The sequence below is a fragment of the Hemitrygon akajei genome, chromosome 13, assembly GCF_048418815.1.
Source record: "Hemitrygon akajei chromosome 13, sHemAka1.3, whole genome shotgun sequence".
Classification (NCBI taxonomy): domain Eukaryota; kingdom Metazoa; phylum Chordata; class Chondrichthyes; order Myliobatiformes; family Dasyatidae; genus Hemitrygon; species Hemitrygon akajei.
Genome location: NC_133136.1, coordinates 70,492,055 through 70,508,555, shown reverse-complemented (window position 1 = coordinate 70,508,555; position 16,501 = coordinate 70,492,055). Strand labels below are relative to the sequence as shown.

Sequence of the window (16,501 nt, the reverse complement as noted above, 5' to 3'; positions counted from 1 at the left end):
TGTGTGTGTGTGTGTGTGTGTGTGTGTGTGTGTGTGTGTGTGTGTGTGTGTGTGTGTGTGTGTGTGTGTGTGTGTGTGTGTGTGTGTGTGTGTGTGTGTGTGTGTGTGTGTGTGTGTGTGTGTGTCTAGGATTTTTTCACAGTACTGTATCCAGTGGAGTATTTACAAACAAGAGAAAATCTGTAGATGCTGAAAATCCAAGACACACACACACAAAATGCTGGAGGAACTCAGCAGGCCAGGCAGGGTTTATGGAGAAGAGTACAGTTGATGTTTTGGGCCAAGACCCTCGAACACCCCCTTCTTTTTTCTCCAGTCCTGCTGAAGGGTCTCAGCCCAGAACGTCGACTGTACTCTTCTCCATAGATGCTACCTGACCTGCTGAGTTCTTCCAGCATTTTGTGTGTTTCATGGAGTATTTAATTCTGTTTAGGTTTAATGCTACAGAACTTCATAATACATCTCTCATGCATTTAGACATGAAACTAAATCCTTTTTAATTTTGTCTATAGTGTATAGAGATTCACAAAAGGGTTCCTTGGGTATTTTATTTTTATCAAACTAATGAATTGGGGTATAAATGGGTAGATTGCATTGGAAAATGAGCATAAAACCTTTGATGACCCCAGAGTTGCATTATAGCTTTTCAGGGATTTACTGTGATATTATGGGTGAGAAATCTGATTATCCTGGTGAAATTCATAATCCAATCAATCAATTCAGCTTTAGTTCTTAAAGCACTGGTAGAATCAAGGAAATCCAAACTCCCTGAATCAAGCAATGTTGAAACGAACACTAATGCCATAAAAAAATAAAATTGCCAAAAATATCTTTCCCACCTTGTCACTGACCTCAGCCATGATGAATAATGTGTTGTAACCAATTCAACATTTGAATCTCCCTATATCAAGCACCTAACTGATATTGCCTGAGCATTATGTCATTCATGGTAATTTGATCAGGAAACCCATCTGTAGTACAGCATAATGAGCTACTTTTACATAAAGTGCAGTAATTGTGTGGATAAGTGAAGCTGCTGATAGTGTTGTTTTATAGAAATGCACTGTGTGAAAAGTTGTGTATCAGCCAGATTTTTGAGTGGGAGCCATTTTGATCACAAGCTGCTGTCAGTTAAGCTTAAAAAATATCATTTTTTATATTTGTTGATAATCAAGTTGACATCCAATTTTTCATGAAAATGTTGAACTTTCAGAGGTAGTTCTCAATCAGGTTCTGCTGTGTTAAAAGCAATATTAGCCATAAACAGAAATGATATTCTCTGTAACATTGCAATGTGACTTGCCAATTTTTATAGATTAGAGCACAGCACTCCTGATAACACCCTCACTTTTAACCCACTGCTAGTAATCTATTCAGTACTAGGGTAACTGCCACCCACTCGCCTCGTTTAGGGAATCATCAGTTAACTTCAGCTCAGCTGCTGCTAGATCTCTTGTGGCCTTTGCTATAATCGTACAATAAATGACATAATCTCATTAGACCTTCAGTCTGCTTATTTTTATTCCCAGAAGAGTAGGTGCCAAAACACCTAGTGACCTATTGTACTCCGGACGTCGTCATTGGTACATAGTCTGTCCCTCCGGCTGAAAGGTACCGGGTGTATGTAACTGAGTCCGAACCTGTACAGGCAGTAACAACTGTTTCTGGCTAGGTTGTCCATGAACAACTCATCTGACTATGTTGCCAGCAGACACAGTCACAACTCTGCTAACCCCCTACAGTCCCTCACATTATCTTATCTTTACAGCTGACTATCACAGCACTACCTTGACCTCACTCCTACCACAAAATTACTATGCAAGCCAATTGCATGAATTAAATCATTCCACAGTGTATGCAGAAGGCAACGCTGTCCTAATGCCCCAAAGCAGTATTAGCTCATTGCCAGCAAAATGGCTGGTTAGAAAGCTGCTAAAATTCCCAGCATTTATGCATCATGTGTTAGTAATATGCAACAGCAGTTTGAAAAAGACTCTAGTTTATTTCTTGCTAGAAATGAGTTGCTGACTTGTACACTTCTAATTTTATCTCTCATTTTCATATGAGGTAAAAGTTTCTGCCGCATATCTCGATCCCATTTGCAAATGCAATATATGTTAAATACTGTTGACACATAAGCTCTAGTGTATTTGAATTCTTTCTCTTCATGACTTGAGCCATAACTGTGCTTCTGACTTAAGTACTTCTCTTCCACTTTTCTCTCAAGATTTGTCTGAACTAAACTCTATTACATTTGCGGTCTTCAGTGTATTCATAAAGGTGGGAGTGAATAGGCATCATTCTACAGTTTAATAAAAGGTCAATAAATGATAAAAAAGTCATGTCACATTTGGCTTAAGTTGAAGTTAGAATATCAAGACTGGTCTACAAATTTCACGTCATATGTCGGTGATAATGCATCTGATTCTGATTCAAATGCCAACTCAAACTCTGACAGCTTCACCTGACTTTGATACCTGCTACCATATTACACAATTTCTGACAATTTTGACATCGAAATTATGCTGAAACTTATGCACTACGTGGCCAAACAGCTTTAAGATATTCATTAAAGTGGTGATTATTTGTGACATAATTCATTTTGAAAAACGAATTGTGGTGCTGCTACACAGCTTCTTTTGTTGTGCACATTGTCCCACCATCATCAGCATTTTCCAACATTTTCCTGAAAAAGAAATTTCATGTGTTCTGTAAAAGATACACACCTCTTTATTTCCACAAAGGCTTTCAATGCAATGTGAAAAAATATAATTTCAGGATGTATATTGTATATATTTCTCTGACATTATATGTATCTATTGAATCTGAGCAGCTACTTTGATTTATTCTTGCTTTAGAATTGTGCAGTTTTTGTTTGAAAATTGTTATTTGGTCTAATGCAGTTCTACTGTGCTTTTTATCCAATCACTGTTATTTAATACTGTCAGTCAATTTAGTCTAATCATTGCGTGAAGCCAAATTTGAAGCAAATTATCATAGGCTTCCAGATTTGCCCCGTAACTATTCTCTCAAGCTCATCAGTAATCTGCTAGACTTCACTTTTGTCTTATTCCATGACTCTACTATTATCTTTTTATTTATTGGTATTATATCTTCATTACCAATTTGAAATGTCTGTGTGCAAACAATACAATTTTTTTTTACCTCTAACATGGATGATGTTGTGCACATAGAGAAACAGAAAAGGTTAAGGATAGCTAGAACATTCGTAGATAAATCCACCAATTAATTAGATGGCAAAGATACAAGTACATCACAGATTTGTACTGACCAGACTAGACATTTAAAATATTAATCCCCATCTGAGTTATGGCTAAATTTTGGTAGTGCAATCCAATGACATAATTAAGCCTGAAGCACGAAGTTGGTTTGCTGCTTCTATCAGTGCCCAAGGATTTTAGGGGAAAAGAAGTGAGGGATTCAAAATTTAAGTTTCACCTGTGTTAGATTCTGATGTTTTTTTTTAAATAGAAATCAGGAAAGAGGCACAAAATATGATGCTTCACAATCATTTTATTAAGTGTTGATAGATCAAAGAGAAATTGATATGAACAGCGTAGCTGCCTACTAATTGAATGGAAATCTGAGATTAACGGTGGTGTTACTTCATACTCAGCTATTTTTATACCCATAGATAAAGGAGAATTCCATTTAGATTTGTAGATAAAAGTTAACCAATGAGGAAAACCATTATTCAAACAATACAGAACAAAGAAGCTTCCAGAATCATACTTTGTATAACCATTAGTGGACAAATTGAACTTGCATACACATTCTAGGAAGCATATATGTACTTAGGTAATTATATAAAGTACAGGCAGATAATTAATTGTTAACCTGCAAAGACAATAACAATTAAACTGTCTAATCTAAGAATTAAATGATCCAATGCCTGTTTTTCATGACCTGATTAAAATTATACCACTTATAAATTATTCAGTTAGAGAATCAGCAGGAATTCATCATTTCTTGAAACATTCGAACATGCTTTTGGGTAATGCAAGTTAAGAAATATGTGTTAACTCACATCAATTATTGGACTTGCCCCAGGAATTTCAAATCTTAGACTCAGCATGGCTTGACTGTAAATGTAGGCTGAATGTTAAAGTATCCTCTACAAAGGGACATCCATCGACTGCACATGTAGTAATTAATATATTTATTTTTTGAGGATTTTGAAAAGAAACAAGGCTATTGTAAAAATTGTCTAAGATTTTGATATAATTATATAAAATACATATATTTCTATAAGAAACATGCAGTGATAAATACTGTCTTTAAATCTGACATTTATTTATGCAGAGAATTCAGGTATAGCTGCATGTTTTGTGATTTTGTACTTTAGAGTGTGTTTGAAATAGACATCCAAAAACCTTTTTGTGAAAGAGATCTTTGTTTAGTTTCGACTGTGATTGGAACTGAACTTACCATATCTTTGTTCACGGTCCAAGGAAATGCTGAAAATCAATTTAAAAGAAATCTGGTACTGCCCAGAAAAAAAATCACTATACTGATCTTAAACTTCAGCATATCCTTAGCAAGGCAGTAACCTACCTTTCAGATTCTTTGACACCACAAATAAAGTAGTTGTTCCATATACACCATTGAGTATCTCTTCAACATGATGTTAAACTTTTTTGTTCTTTAAAGGTTCAAAATACAATTATTATCAAAGTATACACGCAGTATACAACCCTGAGATTCATCTTCCCACAGTCAGCCATGAAACAAAGAAACAACATGGATGTAATTCAAAAAAACATCAAACCCCCAGCACAAAACGTATCATGTAAACGGCAAAAAAAGAGAGAAAAACACAGTATAGGAAACACCAACCCATGAAGTCATCGTAAAGGCTGATTTATACTTTTGTGTAGTAGTCTACACCACAGCCTTCGTAAGCGGCCTGCGCCATTGTGAGCATCTATACCTGTGCGTTGGTGTGTCTGCGTCACTCTGCAATTCACCGCCAAAATGCTAGTTGGCGGTGGGGTTTCTAATGGCGACTGAGCACATCATGTTCCAGTTGGAGCTGATAAATGTTGAACAATGATTACTTTTATTGAAGTTACTGCAACGCTGACAAAAAGAGAAGATGTCAGAAGAGGTGGTATGTACGACCATTGAATGGATTGAGGCAGAAGAAGGGTGAATTTTCTGTGCTTGTCGGCCACTGAGAGACGTAAATGAGGAAATGCATTTCAAATATTTTCGGATGTCGGCAAGTAAATTTGACTATTTGGTTCATCGTCTCCAACCATTTATTTCGCACACTACGCACAGTATGCCTTTAGACAGGAGGAAATGTGATGCTACCAAGCGGATCAATCACAGTTGTTGCAGTCTATGTCACCGTGACGTGCAATTACATTTTTGGAGAGGTGTGCATCAGGCTATGGCGTAGGGTACAGCGTAGGTTACGAGGCTATGCTGTACCTACGGCATTCATTTGATGCAGAAATATAAATCAGCCTAGTCCAGGCACTTCAGCACAGCTCTGTTCTGTTCAATCCAGCGCTGCAGCACTAATCTTCTGCAGGCTGCCACAATCAAAAACTGCACAAAATGGCAGCAAATAAAGAAGTGACAAGAAACCAGAGGCACATCATAATGTGAACCACAGAGTCGAATCCACAAATCATGTCAATTAAACCTTGCCAAAGACCCAGGACTCCAAAACCATCCTCCGGCTACATCGAGCAAGGGGGTGAGGGTGGGAACCATTTAAACATAGGAACCATCCTCCAAGAGCAGTGGACAAGAGGGTAAGAGAAACACACAGAAACCTTCATCCGCAGCTGTATGTGAGAGGCCGGTAAATGGCACATTTACCATGGCTCTCCACTCTTCCCTTGATGACTTCAATCTTCCTCAATGCTTCGGCAGTACAGAATTGTACAGGTTCACAATCCTCCCGTGAAAAATTTCTCATCTGTCCTGTATGATTTACCTTGTATCCTGAGACTGTGAATCTTGCTTCTTTACATCATCAGCACCTTCTCTTGCAGCTTGGAGGAACATCCTTCCTGTGTTCCGTCTGACAAGACCTGTCATAATTTTGAGAGGAGATCCCATTGAAATATATTACGGTTGTGGTTCTGGCAAGCTGGGTGATCATGAATGACGCACACACAAGACAGAGTGGTGGGGAGCAAATGTGCTGCTGTTTATTTTGTGTGTTAGACTTCTGCCCAGAATGCCCTCTTATATTACATTCAGTACGTAACACACAGGGAAACTTGACAGCAACCAATAAAGGTCAAAAAAATACATGAATACCTAACATTTCCCTCCCCCTTATTTTAATTGGTTCTTCCCCTTCCCATACATATACAAATGTTTGTACCAGGTGATGAACTATTAACATTCAATGGATTAATCATCAAATTTAACTAACAACAAAAAACGTATTTTTTTCTCTAAATTAGGAAAAGAGGGTAGACTGCCTCTATTCTCAGACATAATCAATGGCCTGCGGATGACATTGAAGCTGTTTTATTTCTTGGTGGTGTATGTATGTATATGTTCGTATGTGTAGATCTTGGCTTGAGTACTGCATTGTCAGTAAAGGACACCTCAGAAAGCACAGGTGTTGGGGACAAATGGCTTTGCTGATTCGGGACTGGCATGTGATCATTTTAACTGTCAGGCTGCTCACCTCGAGAATCTGAGGATGAAGGCTGCATTAGAGGGGCGGTACAATTTCAAGGGGTTTTGATTACACTTTCCTTCATACTGTTAACCAGCTCATTGAAAGCAGTTATATCTGTATTTAAGTTTTTGTATTTGTTTAGGACCAGATGATGCAGTTAGTCAGTTCCTGACGATCCATCAGGAAAGGGAAGTTAGTCAGTCCCTGATGATCCACCCGGAAATGGAAGTTAGTCAGTCCCTGATGATCCACCCGGAAAGGGAAGTTAGTCAGTCCCTGATGATCCACCCGGAAAGGGAAGTTAGTCAGTCCCTGATGATCCACCAGGAAAGGGAAGTTAGTCAGTCCCTGATGATCCACCAGGAAAGGGAAGTTAGTCAGTCCCTGATGATCCACCTGGAAATGGAAATTAGTAAGTCCCTGATGATCCACCGGAAATGGAAGTTAGTCAGTCCCTGATGATCCACCCGGAAATGGAAGTTAGTCAGTCCCTGATGATCCACCCGGAAAGGGAAGTTAGTCAGTCCCTGATGATCCACCCGGAAATGGAAGTTAGTCAGTCCCTGATGATCCACCAGGAAATGGAAATTAGTCAGTCCCTGATGATCCACCCGGAAAGGGAAGTTAGTCAGTCCCTGATGATCCACCCGGAAAGGGAAGTTAGTCAGTTGCTGATGATCCACCTGGAAAGGGAAGTTAGTCAGTCCCTGATGATCCACCAGGAAATGGAAGTTAGTCAGTCCCTGATGATCCACCCGGAAAGGGAAGTTAGTCAGTCCCTGATGATCCACCCGGAAAGGGAAGTTAGTCAGTTGCTGATGATCCACCTGGAAAGGGAAGTTAGTCAGTCCCTGATGATCCACCAGGAAATGGAAGTTAGTCAGTCCCTGATGATCCACCCGGAAATGGAAGTTAGTCAGTCCCTGATGATCCACCCGGAAATGGAAGTTAGTCAGTCCCTGATGATCCACCCGGAAAGGGAAGTTAGTCAGTCCCTGATGATCCACCTGGAAATGGAAATTAGTCAGTCCCTGATGATCCACCCGGAAATGGAAATTAGTCAGTCCCTGATGATCCACCCGGAAATGGAAATTAGTCAGTCCCTGATGACCCACCCGGAAATGGAAGTTAGTCAGTCCCTGATGATCCACCCGGAAATGGAAATTAGTCAGTCCCTGATGATCCACCCGGAAAGGGAAGTTAGTCAGTCCCTGATGATCCACCAGGAAATGGAAGTTAGTCAGTCCCTGATGATCCACCCGGAAATGGAAGGCAAACTTCCTCTCAGATTCCACTTGGAGAGCTTTGAGTTCTGCCTCCACCTCTTCCACAGACAAAACGACTCTAGTCTGTGTGTGATCTCTGCATTAGTTTCTCTCTGTTGGACAACAATGGTTTCACGTCCGTATTTGCTTTTCAGACTATTTCCAAAATATCAACTTTTTTACTAACAAGAGAAAATCTGCAGATGCTGGAAATCCAAGCAACACACACAAAATGCTGGAGGAACTCAGCAGACCAGGAAACATGTATGGAAAAGAGTACAGTCGATGTTTCAGGCTGAGAAGGTCTTAGCCCGAAACATCAACTGTAATGTTTTCTTTTAAACTCCTCATTATCTTCTCATGATAGAATGGGAGCAAATTAGTTTCCAAGTTGCAAATGAGAAGTAGTATCCTCTGCTCCAGACCAGCAAGTATCTCAAGTTCTTCATGTAGGGTAGACCACAGACTGCTGGAGCTTCTGCTTGGTCTACTTAAGTTAGTTATAAACCATGATTGAACTGGTTGGATGACTCTGATCCTTCACCAGGCACCTCTTTGATTATCAATGCTAGTCCAGGGACACTTTTCTCCAGGTTGAAGAATTCTTTGAAGTCAAAGTCTGCCAATGAGGGCTCAGGCAGGACTGCTTCCTGGGGAACTACTTGGTCAGCTTATGATGTTGAAACAGTAGGTATCTCTGTTTGGACAGCACCACTGCATTTTACACCTTCTTTAATGGTTTATGATTGCTTACTCCATCTCTTTGCCTGCCTTGGATCCTTCAGTAGTGCTTTATCATCAAAACCGCTCAGCTCTAATGTTTCTGATTGACTTGTGGGGCCAGCAGAAAACCATTCTGGTTCCTCTTCATCATAGGATTCACATCACCTCTACTCACCAAAAACACTTCTGCCATCACCAAACTCACTCCTACAGCACTTTTCCTTGTAGTCTCATTCCCTTCCTTGTCTAGCAGCTGTCGCACAAGCCATCCCAATCAAAGGGGCTTGATGTTATTATGTCTGCACTTCCAATTCTCCACTGACACCACAACCCACAAATATCTTCATTCTCTTTATTTTCCAGTGGGATTCTAGATCACCAACCATTGGGGGTATTGGTCACATGATAGCCACTACCAAAGCTTTGGCACTGAGGACTGAGTACAACATCAAGATCTATTCCCTTTATTCTCTCTCATGGATATGCAATTCTTAACTTGAGAACTGCTCTCTCCAAATCTGTACCATCTAGTGGTGAATTTCTGCCAGAACTGGGACACAAGAATGCATGGTACTTTCCAGGGTCCCAGATGTCTTATTTGTCCAGAAGACATCCTGGTCTCTCCTTTCTAGCAGGTTTTGTTTGGAATATCTATATGGTTACTTCATGCTACACATTTTTATTGTATCATTTAATTGATCTTTCTCATCTTTCTCTGCAATCCATTTTTTTTTATCCATGCCCCCCCCCCCCCCTCAAGTTTCAGCAGCCACCTCTGCTGCTCCACTAAGAACCAGGCTTTACAGCCAGTTCAACAGTGATTCCTTTCCTACTGTCCAGTTCTCCTTTGATTTACTTCTGCATGTTTTCTTCAATATCTCTTGTAGACCAGTGCTCTCAACAATCAGGTGCACATTGTGCCAGTTGAGTTTCAGCTGCTCCAACCACAACCAGCCAAGAAGTGCTGGATAACTACCTTTAAAAATGTACAGTGGAAATTTCTTCTTCTATTCATTAATTTCCACTGTAACATTGTTAACCCTCACTGTAACAGCCTTATCAGTGTAAGACTTTTAAGTCAAGCTTGCCTCTTCTGAGGTGAGATGCTGCATTTTCTCCTTGTAAACTGTCTCTGACACCAGCAATACTGTAGCACCCATGTCCACCTGCATTCTCAGTAAAGTCCATCCAACTGCTGTTTCACCCAATAGCCATCTTTCTGTCCTGACATGGATAGAAAATGGAAAGCTTCTTCAACCACAGAGTGAGAGTCACTAAGTCCATCCTCAGTATGACCCATCTTATTCTGTACTTGTCCAGACTTAGCAGGTTGCACTAGTCTGTGTAATAAATAATGTTCCACCCATCACAATCAGAAAAGTTGGAACACGAATATCATCTGAAATTTCATTTAGCAGTGCAAAATATTCAAATCTTGCATTATATGAACTCCATTGTTCTGTCATTTCATTATATGGCCCCATATGGCCAAACATTTTCACCATTTTCAAACACAATCACGTTCCAGAAAAGTTAACTGATCTCATCCGTCTGTCTCTCTCTCCCTTATTTGTTTTATTTATCTGTCCTATTCTCATTCTCTCCCCTCTGATTCTTCACTCACCACACTTCCTGCAGCTTTATTTTCGCATGCAGAGTTTCCTTTTCATTCAGCCACATTTCTTTCGTTCAGACTTTTCTTGCTGAAGAGGACAAACAATAAATACCGTGAGGATTTGTCACCTGGGTGGCCGTGAATAACACATGTGAGAGACAGAGAAGTGAGGAACAAATGTGCTGCTGTTTAATTTGCACATGATTCTTCCACCTACTGTGGTCAGTACGTAACACGCAGGAAAATTTGACCGCAACCCATAAGGGTTATACATATATATATATCAAAATATACATGAATGCATATCAAAATGTACAGTATATTCTTTTAAACTCTGGGGCTTAGTCAGCATAATGTCACTACATTCAATGCTGCTGCTAAATCAGGAATGATTGCATGCCCTCAGTAGCATATTCATTACTTCTTAGTTAATGAAGTAGTTAGCCTTAAGTGCTGCTTTCTTTTCCCCACTGTAGAGTCAGCATGCATCTCAAGTCAGTAAGGTATTGCATACTTCTGAATAATGTTGGTCACATAAAGGGTATCAAAATATTATTAGACAGCATTGCTTAAGGAAGGACCAAAAATGAATTCTGGAGAATGTCATTCAATTTTACTACTTATAATAAATTGCAGTTTTTTTGTGATTAGTTTAGTATTGAAAATGAAGTAAACGTTTGGAATGAAAGTTTTGGCCGTGATGTAATGTTGAGCAGTCTCTGTGTAAGTGCAAGCAAACACTCGCAGACTTCATGATAACAAATTGTCCAACTCAGCTGCAGAGCCTAATTTGGAAAATGGATGAACTCAACTGAAGTGTGTATTTAATCTCATGATTACCCTAAGGGTTGGAAACTTCAAATTTTGTTGAAAACTCACATATTACAGTGCAGTGCAGAAGACACACATTCAATTGTTTATTGCTGCTGGGGTATACTGTTTGTGCCAATTTTGTTCATAAGTAGAACAATTAGTAATCATTTGCATGATTGCTCATATGAAGTGAATGGCTTTTGTGGCTGCAGTTCTTAAAGTGAAAGTTCTTACATGGATCTATTTCTCAAGTAGTGGGATGTCTAGGCTTAAGCTGAGCAGCTATAAGGAGTGCAGAAAAATATCTGCTTAGACATGTCACTTTTTGTAATTCTTCACTGAAGATGATTGGATGCAAAGAGATGCCAACCAGCAAAGATAAAGACTCACTTTATTAGTCACATGTGCATCAAGCATTGAAACATAACAGTGAAATGCATTGTTTCTGTCAATGACCAACACTGTCCAAGGCTGTGATGAGGTTCAATTCCAACCGTTGACAGCAGTGGGATTTGATCTTTGATCGTTACCACTAAAGATTGTTACTCTAACTGCTGCACTACCATGACATCCTATCAAAGTTTTAGCTCACTCCCATCATTGGGTATATTGCGGAGTTCATTACCTCCCCAAGCTGCGTAACTTAAGCAAATTGTTTGCATCCCTTGTCAAACGTGTAACCTTTCTGACTGCCGAACCTACTATCATATTTCGTGGAGATCCTAATGACATGACACCCAGAGAGTCTCCTGCAACAGAAGATTTTGTCTGTACAATCTCAGAAACCAGTTCAATTGTTGCAACTGATTTGACCTCACCCATGTCTTCTACAGCCAGTGTCCAAAAGAAGTAATTAGAGTTGCACATGAGTGGAGCTGCTCCCTCTGTTGGGGTCTGCGTTCCAGTTCATGATCTATACTGCTTCTTCATCTTGTATCCATGATGCAGTCTGGAACCAGTGATAACAGGAGTGTCTTCACGACAGTCAGCGTCACTGCTGAACTGCCAGTGCTCTGCATGCCCAATCTATCATACATGCAATCCAGAGTTCTAATGATGTGCATTGTAAGATTCCTGTTGGGTGTCTGTGATTGGTTTTACATCTTAACTCAATAAAACGTGCATGATTGAATTTCAAGGCAATGGTGTACTTTCAGAGTCGTGCGGAATTCATACATTTAACTTGCTTTATGGAAGTGGTTGATGCTAGGATCAAAAAGTGGGAAAATCAATTTTCTAGAGCTGGCATTTGTTATCTTAATGAAAGAATGAATTCCTGTTATATTTATCGATCAATAGTGCTGGTGACTAGGGAATAGATCATATCTTGAATTCTACACTGAAAGAATCATATTCAATATTGAGAATTTTAAAGGTAACAAAAAAACTTTCAATTTTGAGGTGAACCATTTACAGAATTATCTTGTAATCTTTACCCTATGGAATATATTTCTCCTGGATTCTCGCTGTGTATTAAAATCTGCTTTCTGTTTCTCTTGACTTTTGATAAAGAGAAACTGTTGCTATTTGCAGAAAGTTGAAAAACAACAGTACATAGATCAAAGTAGCTGGAAATAGAAGCAAGAATAAGATGAAAACATTTTTTTGTTGCCATGCAGGAAGTGGTTGTGATCTGGAACACCTATCTGAAAGGATGTTAGTAGTAGTTTTAACTATAAAGAAAATAATCTTGCAAGGTGCAGGGCAAAACTCTGGGTAAGGTTGGCAAGAACTTAATGGGTGAAACAGTTACATGTTGTACTCTAATGATTCTACAGTCTTAGATTAGACTCAGGATTGGCTGCTGGGCAGACTCGGGTGTTTCCTGGAACAATCAGATTCAACAATTTCATTTTTAAAGAGTTCAGTAGCAGGGATTGTAATGTGTGCAGCTTTGTCTCATTATTGCCCAGATGTGTCCTGAATGCTCCCATAGTTGTGAGTATTGGGGAGGAGTGGAATGAGGTAAGATCCTGTGCTTGAATGTAACTCCCTTTTCATTTCTCCGAATGCTGGATTTTATTTTTCTTCCCACCTGAATTTCTTAATGGCCCTAAGTACCAGCAGACATGTTGGTGACTGAAATGTTGATGGAGCCGCATCTTAATCGCTCTTGGTGCTACTGATTGGTGACTAGACTATATACATTCCTTAATCTTGGGAGATAGCACAAGAATATGCAGTAATTGTTTCAGGTCAGTGGGAATTGCACTCCAACATACCAAGGCCAATTGTGGAGACAAGAATGATGTGGAAAGAACAGGAAAGTGAAACAGAAGCCAAGATTAGATTATCAATATTCTTGAATGGTGTGAGAGGTCTGTGAGACCACACAGCCTATTCCTGTTCCCACTTCACAGATAATTATGTGCCAGTTGAACACGTCAAATGGAATCTTGGGAAATTTGTAAACTATTTGTATCCTTAATAGCAATCTACAAGCGTGTCAGCAGTGTTAATCTAAGAAAAGATTGGAAAATGGGAGAATATTAAATGAAGACAAAAATTATGTACTTGCATAAGAGAGAGAGGGAGAGAGATTTAAGAAAATGGTCAAAAAAGTGAACAGTAAAAATAATAGATCTAGTTTAGGAGTAGAGACATTATGTTATAGAAATGCAAACACAAGGTAATCTGCAGATGCTGGAAATTCAAACAACACACACAAAATGCTGGTGGAATGCAGCAGGCCAGGCAGCATCTATAGGAAGAAGTAGAGTCGATGTTTCGGGCTGATACCCTTTGTCAGGACTGCTGACGAAGGGTCTCAGCCCAAAATAGCGACTGTACTTCTTCCTATAGATGCTGCCTGGCCTGCTGTGTTCCACCAGCATTTTGTGTGTGATGTTATAGAAATTTAAGTCTTTGGTGAGATTGCATCTGGAGAATTGTGTACAGTTTTGGTCACCCTGTTTATAGGACGGACATTGGCAAGCTGGAGAGGGTATAGAAGAGACTTACAATAACACTATATTTCCTATACCAGTGTGACCAAAACTGTAGCAGCAATTTTAAAACATGGAGAGCATTTTACGACCCGACAGATTGGATATTGACCCTCAATCTCCAGAAGCCGACATCGCTTTTGAACTCTGGTTTGCATGCTTCCAATCGTACCTGGAGGAGATTCATGTGACCGAGCCTGACACGATGCACAGAGTTCTCCTCTCCAGGGTCAGTCCGCGGGTCTACTCCCTGATCAGGGATCTGCCGACCTACCAAGGGGCACTGGACGCCCTCAAAAGACAATACCTGCGGCTGGTGAACACCGTCTACGCGAGACATCACTTAGCGACACGGCGGCAGCGGGCCGGAGAGTCGAGCGCTGAGTTTGTCCAGGCCCTACAGACACTCGTGCGGGCCTGCGACTGCAGGGGACTGATGGCGGAACAGCATGCGGAGCTCCTGGTATGAGATGCCTTCGTTACGGGGATCAGGTCAGTGTACGTGCGCCAGTGGCTGCTGGAACACGCCGATCTTACCTTACGCTCGGCGATCAAGCTGGCCGACACGCTGGAGGCCACTCTGCACGATGCTGATGCTGTCCAGGCGCGCGATCTCCCGCCGGCCCCGTGGACGCTGCAGTCCCCGCAACCCGCCGGCGAATCGACCTTGGCTGCTGCCAGTCGCGAGTCCGTGAAGTCCCCGCAATCTGCCGGTGAGTCAACCACGGCTGCTGCCAGTTGCAAGTCCACGCAGTGTTACTTCTGTGGACTCGAAAAGCACCCCCGAAAACGCTGCCTGGCCCGAGAAGCTACCCGCTCCAGCTGCGGAAAGAAGGGCCACTTCGCCAAGGCCTGTGAATCCAAACCACAAGCGGGGTCGAGCAGCACCGCATGCGAGGCATGGGGGTGGCCATCTTGGTCGCCGCCATCTTACCTGCCTGCCGTGTGCGAGGCATGAGCGTGGCCATCTCTGTCAGCGCCACCTCGCCCCGCCTCCGACCCACGGGTGCTTACCGGGCACCAAGACGGCAATTCAACTCTGACCTCCGTGACCCTCTGTATATAACAAAGTGAAAATAACAGCAATAGAAGAAAAATCTTACTGGAGATTTTACAATTTAGTGGAAAACTAGACAGAAATATAAGTTGAAATGGCTTGTGCCTTTTTACTCTGAAGCTAGGAAGAGGTTAGCAGAGACATTTTACCCATATATCGTCGTCGTGGCTGTCCCTCGAGGTCAAGGATGATTGTCTTCATTCCATTGATCTATCACGGAGCGAAGACGCCTGTGTGTGTATTTGTTTAGCATGTACCATATATAGTACGGTTTATAGAATATTCTCAGAGGGCAACATATTTAATTTCTCTGTACAAACAAGAAAGAGAAACTAATTCAAGGGAAAAAAATTAGCTTAAAGGAAGTGAAACCACTTAAAATCTTGACAATATGATTGAATAATATAATGAGATATGAAGAATATTATTAGAATACTTTGCCTTTCTTAAATAGATCAATTGTATCTGAGTTCCTACTACAGAAATGGTAGACAAAGGTAACACATTTAAAATAGCTGCTGTGGATGTATTGAAGGTCATCATTAAAGTGACAGTTCAGAGAGTCGTGATAAAGCTCAAGACGAACAGACAGTTTGAAGCCTGCCTCCAATTATGAATAATAAGGGTAGACATTAGAGGACATTTTCAGCAGTGTCAATGTTGGCCTACCCAGGCAAGGGTTGAGAATTATTTATTTAGTTATTGACATACAGCGTGGAGTAGGCCATTCTGGCCCTTAGAGCCGCACCGCCTAGCAATCCCCCAATTTAATCTTACCCTAATCATGGGACAGTCTACAATCGCCAATTAACTTGTGTATTTGGAATGGGGGAGGAAACCAGAGCACCTGGAGGAAAACCCACACGGTCATGGGGAGAATGTACAAACTCCTTAAAAGCAATAGTGGGAATTGAACTTGAGTCACTGATACTGTAAAGCATTGTGCTAACCTCTACGCAACCGTGCCACCTCTGCTGTTCTTTTTAAAGGAAGATCGGATACATGATCAATAGAGTTAAATTTAGTATGAAAGCCAAGTTTGAGAGAAACAAAGTTGTCATTTATTAGTTGGAAGTAAAACATTAAATATGCTGAAGAAAGAAATCCTAAAATACATTTACATAAATTACAAAAAGAACAATGTATATGACAAGACTAAAAAGCATGCAAAAATTTATATGTAGGTGTGAATTGAATACATAAGGAATATTATGCACAACTCGTGTATCTATGCTCCAAAAAGCATATTGAAGAACTATAGAGAGTGTAGAAACCATAGAGAGTTCTGAATTTAAATGCAAAATTGAAAATCTCAACTCTCTGGGTCTTTGGAGCATATTTAACATTTAGAAGACTGGGCATGAAAAACATGTAGCTAACCACCTTGCAACTTACTACGAGCAAGTTCAG

General features: G+C 40.5%; 1 protein-coding gene and 1 pseudogene across 2 annotated transcripts in view; one reads left to right on the top strand and one right to left on the bottom strand.

Moving 5' to 3' along the window:
- pcdh7b (protocadherin 7b) overlaps nt 1-16,501 on the top strand; it is a 398,237-nt gene that overhangs the window by 360,729 nt on the left and 21,007 nt on the right. The gene's annotated exons all lie outside the window — the stretch shown is intronic.
- Nucleotides 2,626-11,911, bottom strand: LOC140738132 (eukaryotic translation initiation factor 4E transporter-like; annotated as a pseudogene).